Below are 8,205 nucleotides of genomic sequence, written 5' to 3'. Positions count from 1 at the left end.
TACAAAATGATTAAGTGGCATAAGAAAAGTGTGGAACGTAACAAGAGTCAAATGCAGAAATTCCTCACAAGTCAAATGCACGTCCAATCATGGGTAGGTAGGTATTAATGAAGAAATGCTAAGGACGTCCGAATCATGGGTAGGTAGGTATTAATGAAGAAATGCTAGGGACAGAGTAGGTCAACGTGCACTCATAAATACAATATTGGAAAATTCAAATACAAAATTTGAAGACTAACCCGTACTCTCCACATTGAGGAACACACTAGAAGTACACTTTTATAACCGAGCTAATCAAGGGTGACCACAACGGTCGGGTGACAATCATGAGTCCATGAGGCCAAAGTCTAAGAGGCATGAAAGTGAGTCTGCTTTGAGCCCGTGAGTCCGAACACCAAACGTCCTTTCACTGTGCTGGGACATTTACGACTCTCTTGGTGCTTGGACTTTTGGATCTGTGTTGTCTGTCAACTTATGTTACGACTTGGACTTTGACGGATAGAGCCCTAATGCAAACCAGGCTCACACGTGTCATGGCTCCCGAGAGGACTATATCTAACCGACGAAGGCGGGACACACATGTGAGACGCACAGCACTAGTACCACAAGCACAAACATATCCAGAGGATGGCGCACGCTGTGTCTGCTGACTTGCAACTCTTGCTTCAGGCGTCTTACAGGATGGGAGACCTTCCTTGCCCAATATCCGTGTCGAGAAGCGTGAGATTCACTGAAGCTAGTCATGTGAAGCTCTGCATGTTTAACCAGCTGAAGCGCCAGTGCACTCCTTCCGACCTCCGATCATCATCTCGCAAGACCAGCCACGTGATCCGCTGCGTCTCAGCGCCAGAAAAGGCATCACTGCACTACACAGAAGGTAAGCGAGCGGTCGTTACGTGTAGAAAATTAGAAGCTGAGTGAGCTGTCGTGACTCGTATCGTGTATTTGTATTATGATACACATACGAAGATTTGTTATTCCAGTGTGTCTAATAGTCTTGCTTCTCGTAACAGCTCCTGCTTTACTCAATAACAACAATGGTTGTAGAGCGGGGGTGGTAGCCGCAACCAAAGAGCGACTAAGAGTGCTAACCACGTGGGCAAGCCCATTCGGCATGCGCGTGTTAGTGGCACTACACGAAAAGGGATTGGAATTCGAATATGTGGAGGAAGGTCTGAGGAGCTTCAGCCCTGAGGTGATCCTGTCAAACCCCATCCACAAGAAGATACCCGTCTTCATCCACAACGGCAAGGCCTTGTCCGAGTCCCGTATCATCGTAGAGTACATCGACGACCAATGGTCAGCCTCGCGTCGTGGTACGAGAGGCGATCTCATGCCCGCCTCACCGTGGGATCGCGCACAAGCTCGCTTTTGGTCCGATTTTGTAGATACTAAGGTAAAATTAATAGGATTTGGTGTGCGATCATATATAGTGGTAAGTATTGCAAAGAGGACATGGTTAATCTGATTTGAAAATGCATGGAACAGTTTGTCGACAGCGGGCACGACATCCTGGTGACCAACGGAGAGAGGCAGCGCGTAGCCATCGAGAAGACCGTCCAGAACATGTTCCACTTAGAGAGTGCCTTGAGAATGGCTTCCCATGCAGCACGCGGGCCGGGGCATGCCCTGTTCAACGGCGATCATATGGGCCTCATGGATATCTCTCTCGTGGGCTTCTTGCAGTGGCTGAGGGTGTTCGAGAGGATCTCCACCTTCAAGATCCCTGGCCCTCACAAGTGTCCACGCCTCCATGCATGGATTGAGGCCGTCTCGCAAGAGTCGAGCGTCCAGAAGACCATTCCGAATCTAGAGCACCTCGTAGAACGTGCTCGGGCAAGCCGCTGTCGTCGTGAGTTCGAAGACTGGAACACGCACTACATGTAATAGAGACAGCACCCTCCCAAGCCGGCCTGAATGCATGTGGACGTGGCAATCCTGGGCATGCCCAGAGTGGGATAATCTATAAATGCTTTAATTACGTGTAATACTTTGAGAGGGAGGAATCGCTCCTCCTCGTAGAGAGATGAGCCCTAGTGAATCGTGTGGCATCCAGCAAGCTTCATGTATATCTAATTATTCTCAAGTATTTATATTACTACTATGTATTAATCAACTAAGTATTCATCTTTGTTTCCTAAAATTTTTCAGGAATCTAATGTAGCATCATCTCCCATCTACAAAGACATGATGAAAGAAAAGTAGATTTTCACAAGAAAGGACATAAAACTAAGGGTGGATAACCTTTCTTTGAGAATCTTGAATGTGTGTGGATGACATGCATCTATGACCTTGGTGGGTACATGATCAAGTGCTCCAAATGTTAGTGTTCAAGATAGATAACTATTAGATTTAGAGTTGCTAATTGTGGTCTTTAAGAATATGAGGGCCAACATGCATATTCTCTTTTTGCAAATTGATAATTGAAGGTCAATAATAATGGTTATCGTTTAAGACTTTGTATATGATTAAATAAAATAGCCCCTTTTTCTAGATAAACTTACAAATTTGTACAAAAATCCATAAAAAAAGACCCCTTGTGTAATTATGTGTGAAAATTTATAGCCACAAAGTGAATTTAATTATACCTTCTGTTGAACTCAGGTGATACCATTTTTTGTGACCCCTTCACTAATGAATCTAAGGGACTTCTTATGTTTCTTAAAAGAAGTTGTTATAGTATTTATAAATCTCCTTTTATGAGTTTTTGATCAGTAAGAACTTGCAAAATTATCCAAAATCCATATTAATGTTATGCCTTCCAAAGCATCCAAGTCTCCTTCTATATTTCTATCTTTGAATCTATGAGAGCATTTGAATTTGAAAATCTTGTTAAACCATGACCTTGTAAATTTATTTTTGATACTACTATACCTTTGTCCTTTTCCCATGTTTTCTTATCAATGTTTAGTACGTGCGGGCTTGAAAACCGTCGATAAAGCCCATGGGTAGCTTTTGTCGATATAAGTGTTAGTATATACCGACACTAAGGGACTTATAATGATGGCTATTTTGGATGTTTTCTCCATGAAAGAGCCTAATTTGCAAGTTTTTCCCATAATGCATGGCATAATGATCCAAGGACTATAAGGAAATGTCACATCCCTTTGGGGAAGGGGAAGGGGAAGGGGAAGGGAAAGGGAAAGAGAAGGAAAACACAACAAAGACTATCAGAGTGCGTCTATAGATGCGTCTAACAGCGCGTCTATAGGCACGGCTGTCTATTTTCCCAAAAGACAGACACGTTAGACGTGTCTATAGATGCGCTCTGATAGATGCCTTTCTCAAAAAATATTTGATACCTTTGATGCAAGGAAAATAACATGATTGTATTTGTGTTTGAATTAGGTTGTCTATCAACCAATGGTGGATAATAATAGGTGGTGGCATGTCATACCTATTACGCCACGTTCCAAAGTGATGTATAATATATTTACTAATATGGAGCATATGGAGGATGATCATGGCCATGGAGGTGATGATGACCGTGATACGAGAGAGGAGGATGATCATGAGATAGGAGATACACATATTGAGGCCATTACCCGTGAGTACGAGCCTACTATTGGTGATGCTGATTTCGATGAGCACATGAGTAGCGCAAGTAATAGTGGGTTGAATGTATTTGTAGATCTCAACACTGGTTTGGATTTTGAAGTAGATAGTTTGGCAAGGGTTGATCTCATTGAGGATGAGATTGAACCGTAGCCCATCATTGATATTAGCAAAACTATTTTACATATTGTCTCATTCTCCTCACCTCACTTAATTTTTGTATATGTGGGTTTGCCAAAAAGCATTGATATTTTTGTTAAAATTACATGCTTTGGTAATCATGGGCAATGTTTGGAAAGCAGTGATGTACATTTATCAGCATGTACCAAAATCTCACTTTCTGTATTCTCTATTTTGCATCTAAATCCACGTCTAATTCACAGTGCAAACGTGCTAATAGAGGCGCAAATAGACGCGCTATTAGAGTGCCCGTATTTTCGCTATTCTGGCAGCGCCTATAGATGCACCTGCTATTTTGTGCATCTATCAAGCGCGTCTATAGCTACTTTGTCTTGTTGTGTATGATGGGTATGATACTGCGGCACATGCCTTAATCTTATTTACTTTAAGTTCTATACAAAGCATCATACCCATGGGACACCGTTTACATGGCTGGTCATGCTTATTTTCATGTTTTTTACTATGGCTCATACCCGGAGTATCAAAAAATAGGCATCTACTTGCTCCCATCGTATGTGATTTGTATGATGGATACGATATTCTTCACACACCTTAATTTTGTTCACTTTAGTCTTGTGCAAAGTTTCATACCCATCATTGAACACTATTTGCATGGTTGGGCATGCTTATTTTCTTGTTTTACACCACGTCTCATACCTTGGTATAAAAAAATGTGCATTTTCTTTCTCCCATTGCATGTTCCTTTATACGATGGTACGATACTTTACACATGACTTGAGGGTGAACATTTGCTTGGGTGTAGCCAATCACGAAACTATTATCGGGGCCATTTTGGGGTCGCGACGCGATGCATTGGTGGGTGAGATTTTGAATTTGGGGCAGACTCATGCTCTCGCCGAAAGTTTTTTCAGCATAATGATTGCTGCACTGGCATAATAATGAGACATAATCTTATCATTGTTAATAGCACAGAGCTCAACACATGGCACTACATGCATTTACTCATGAGCACAGAGAGTGTTGCTCTGTCCTCCTTCACACAGCATAGTCTCTGGCCTAACTACATCACACACCCTTTGCCTTGCCACCTGTCATTGCACAGCTTCACTGCACAACACAATCTTTTGTTGCATCAACCACCGTGTTGGTTTGAGAAATGATGTTAGCATGGAGCGACTACCATGTTGGCCTGACTACATCACACAAATTTTTCCTTGCCACTTGTCATTGTGCAACTTTGCCATCTGTCACTATGCAACACAATCTTTTGTTGTGTTGACCACCACGCTGGTTCGAGCAATGATTTGGCATGGAGAGACTGCCATGTTGGCATGAAGGCGACCATGGCATGTCATTCCCTAAAGGGGACCCCTCAAGGTCCATATCCGCAACCATCGTGCTGGTTATTGGGTTTATTTTAGTTCTAGTCCAAGGAAAATAGAGTCTTATTTTGGAGCTATTTTAGTCCTATTAACTTGTGCAACAATTTTTCAACCACTACACTGGTTCTTGGAGATATTTTAGTGTTATTTTAGTTCCAAGCTAAGGAAAATATAAACATTTGCAATTTATGATAGTTTGTGTTGGAGCTCACCACCAAGTTGAGCTATCATCTCCCATTAATGCTGAAGGTTGTGCTCAATAGCTCTCCACCAAGTTGAGTTCTCTCCCAGTGCCTGACGAAACAAGGACAATATGTTGCCAGGTTGAGTTCTTCTCTCCCATGCCCACGGACCCCCAACATGATAGAAGAATGACGGTATGAGAGATGCCAAATATCTTCTGACCCTCACCTTCAGTCAAAAGGAAATGTATAGGCATAGAAAAGGCCTCATGTGCTCAAGTATGGCGGTCTCCAAACACATCACCAATATCAGCTTGTTTGCCACCGAGTTTACTAACTAGAAGAAGGGCACAATGTTGAAAAAACATTGGCTACTTGAACAAGTCGAGACCCTATAACAAAATCCTAGAAGGGTCTCCAACATGAGCACATTCGTAGTAGCTGAGAATGGAATCAAATGTGACAGACCTGAAATCTGATCTGCAATCCCCCTCCTAAGACCCATTTCCCTTGGCTCCACATCCTGCAACTCCCTTGGTCATGGCTATGGATGGTGAAGTGTTGCAAGATGGAGAGCTAAGGCAAACAATGGATCCCATGACTTGAGCAACATTATCTAGAAGGGGCATGATCAAGGTTGCAGCATAAGATTCATCACAGGGGTAAAAGGGGGCTTGGAGAGCATGGAAGGGATAGGAGAGGGATTTTCCTGGGTGCGGTGAATTGTTTCTCTACCGTTAAGGCCTTTACATAGCTAGACTTGCCGCTCTACCACTCTTTTTTCCTTCATTTCTTATGTTAGTTTGTGCAACTCTAGGTGCCTATCGCTGCTAAGAGCACACAATCCACACACTAGATTTTGTTGGTAGCCCAACCTAGCATAAGTGGTCATATACATCATCGTCTAGCCATGATGTGCGATTAGATGGTTGCCATGAGAGAATTTCTCGGTCATTGGATCCAAGATCATAATAATTCAATGGGATGAGGGGGGAGGAGCGGTGGCACATGCACCCAAGTTGCTTGTAGCCTAGCCTAGCATAGGCGGTCATATACATCATCGTCTAAGCTAGCCATGACGTGCGATTAGATGGTTGCCATGGGAGAATTTCTCGATCATTGGAGCCAATATCATAATAATTCAATAGCCATTATAACTAGAAATTCTAATGTTCTAATAGTTCTTATAGTCTAACTCCACCTTTAACTCTAGCTTAATGCTAATCAATGTAATGTGTGGGGAATCTATCAGTACACGAGTCTTGAAACATGGGAGAAACATGGCAAAGATCTCACTAGATTACATTATTGAGCATGTCAAGACAACTTGATTTGATAGATTAGAACATGTGAAGAATTACAGCTTGGATAGCAGGAGAGCAAACTAAGTTTAAAGACCCAATAGGTCTCGAGTGAAGGAACAACCAAGGAACCATGGTTGTTTTTATTGAAGCTATACTTATGTATTAATATAAAATCCGGGTGAAAGTTTATCCAAATAGTTTTCTTAGTTTCACAATATTGATAGAATATTGTGGACTTTTATATAATTTCTTTTAAAATTTGAAGTAAAAGATGTAAATCCCGACAAAACTTTACTTTTTTTCTCATAAAAGTTTCAAATCCTGGCGCCATATTTCACGTGTTTATTTTAAAGAGGGCATAAAAACTTTTGACATCAATATAAAAGTTTTTCTTCTTAACAAAACTAACATGAAAAAATCATCTATGGAAGGAACAGAGATGGAAAGCCACATCAGAAGGCATTTTTTCTATCGCTTGTCTTGAGCTTCATGAAGCCATTTCACAAGGGGTCCCTTGGCAACCCAAGATTGTCGTAGATGAGATTTATCACTTGAAGGAGGAACATAAAGGTCCCAAGAGTGTCATTCACAAGACGGATCTATTGCAGGAGGAACTGTGGGAAGGCCTTCAATATTATAAGAACCCACAGTTTGTGAAGTATGTTGCTAAAGGCTCCCACCGTGTGAAGTGTTGAGCCCTTGTCCTAGAATCCTTGCAGAAATATAAAGTACTTCAAAGATCTTGGACTTGATCTCTGAGAATCTTGGATATATATTACCTGAGACTTTTTTAGGGGCTGACCACCCCTCTAATACAGTCGGCTTTTCAATAGAACTTGAGTTAAGTAGTAAATTGTCTTTGTATTTATCCATCCTTAGATACGATGGTGGTCTCTTTTTGAAACATAGAAGAGTAAAACTTGGTTGTATACTACCCGGGTATATAGCTTTAGGGGTTGCTATACATTTGGCTTTTCTATATAGCTTCAGTTTTAAAAAGTAATAATTTTCCATTTATCCATCCTTGGATACCTCTTTTATGACTGCTTCACTCAGTTGGACAAGATCAATTGGTTGCTTGTACACTACCATATTAACTACCACCAGCACGGTGGTTTGCTTCTATTATTACAAGATGAATGGAATGCAATTCATTCATTTAGGATTTGTGGCCATGCAAGGATTTGTTGTCACATCTTGGTGGTTGAAATTTGACAATAGTTAAAGAGAACCAGCCTAAAGGGGACACCATAAACAAATGCATTTTCTAATATTTCACCAGCCCAGTGGTTGAAATCTGACAATAGTTAAAGAGAACTAGCCTGTATGTGGGAGCTATTTTCCTTGTGTACATCTAAGGAAAATGCAATTGGATCCCATGATGTGCGATTATATGACTAAAAACAAGCATGGTGGTTGTTTGGGATATACTAAATGGCAAGTGTGGGGTTAATCTATCATTTGGGATTTACAAAAACAAATGCGGTGGTTGTTTGGGACACATGATGAGGATCTAGGTAGCCTTTCTTGCAAGACATGATGAGGATCTAGGTGGGCTACAAACTGCACATTCATCAGGGAGGCATGAGCATCAATTCCCATGGAGCAATGCTCCAATACGACTAGATCTCAAGTCATTCA

At 41.5% G+C, this 8,205-nt stretch overlaps 1 pseudogene; it reads left to right on the top strand.

Annotated features, from left to right (window-relative positions):
* The first annotated feature begins 627 nt into the window (after positions 1-627).
* LOC147885296 (glutathione S-transferase U19 pseudogene) lies at positions 628-1,887 on the top strand (annotated as a pseudogene).
* The last annotated feature ends 6,318 nt before the right edge of the window (positions 1,888-8,205 follow it).

The sequence above is a fragment of the Dipteris shenzhenensis genome, chromosome 25 (assembly GCF_047967505.1).
Source record: "Dipteris shenzhenensis isolate YYH24624 ecotype China chromosome 25, Dip_SZ_1.0, whole genome shotgun sequence".
Lineage (NCBI taxonomy): Eukaryota > Viridiplantae > Streptophyta > Polypodiopsida > Gleicheniales > Dipteridaceae > Dipteris > Dipteris shenzhenensis.
This window is presented reverse-complemented; position numbering and strand designations above follow the sequence as displayed.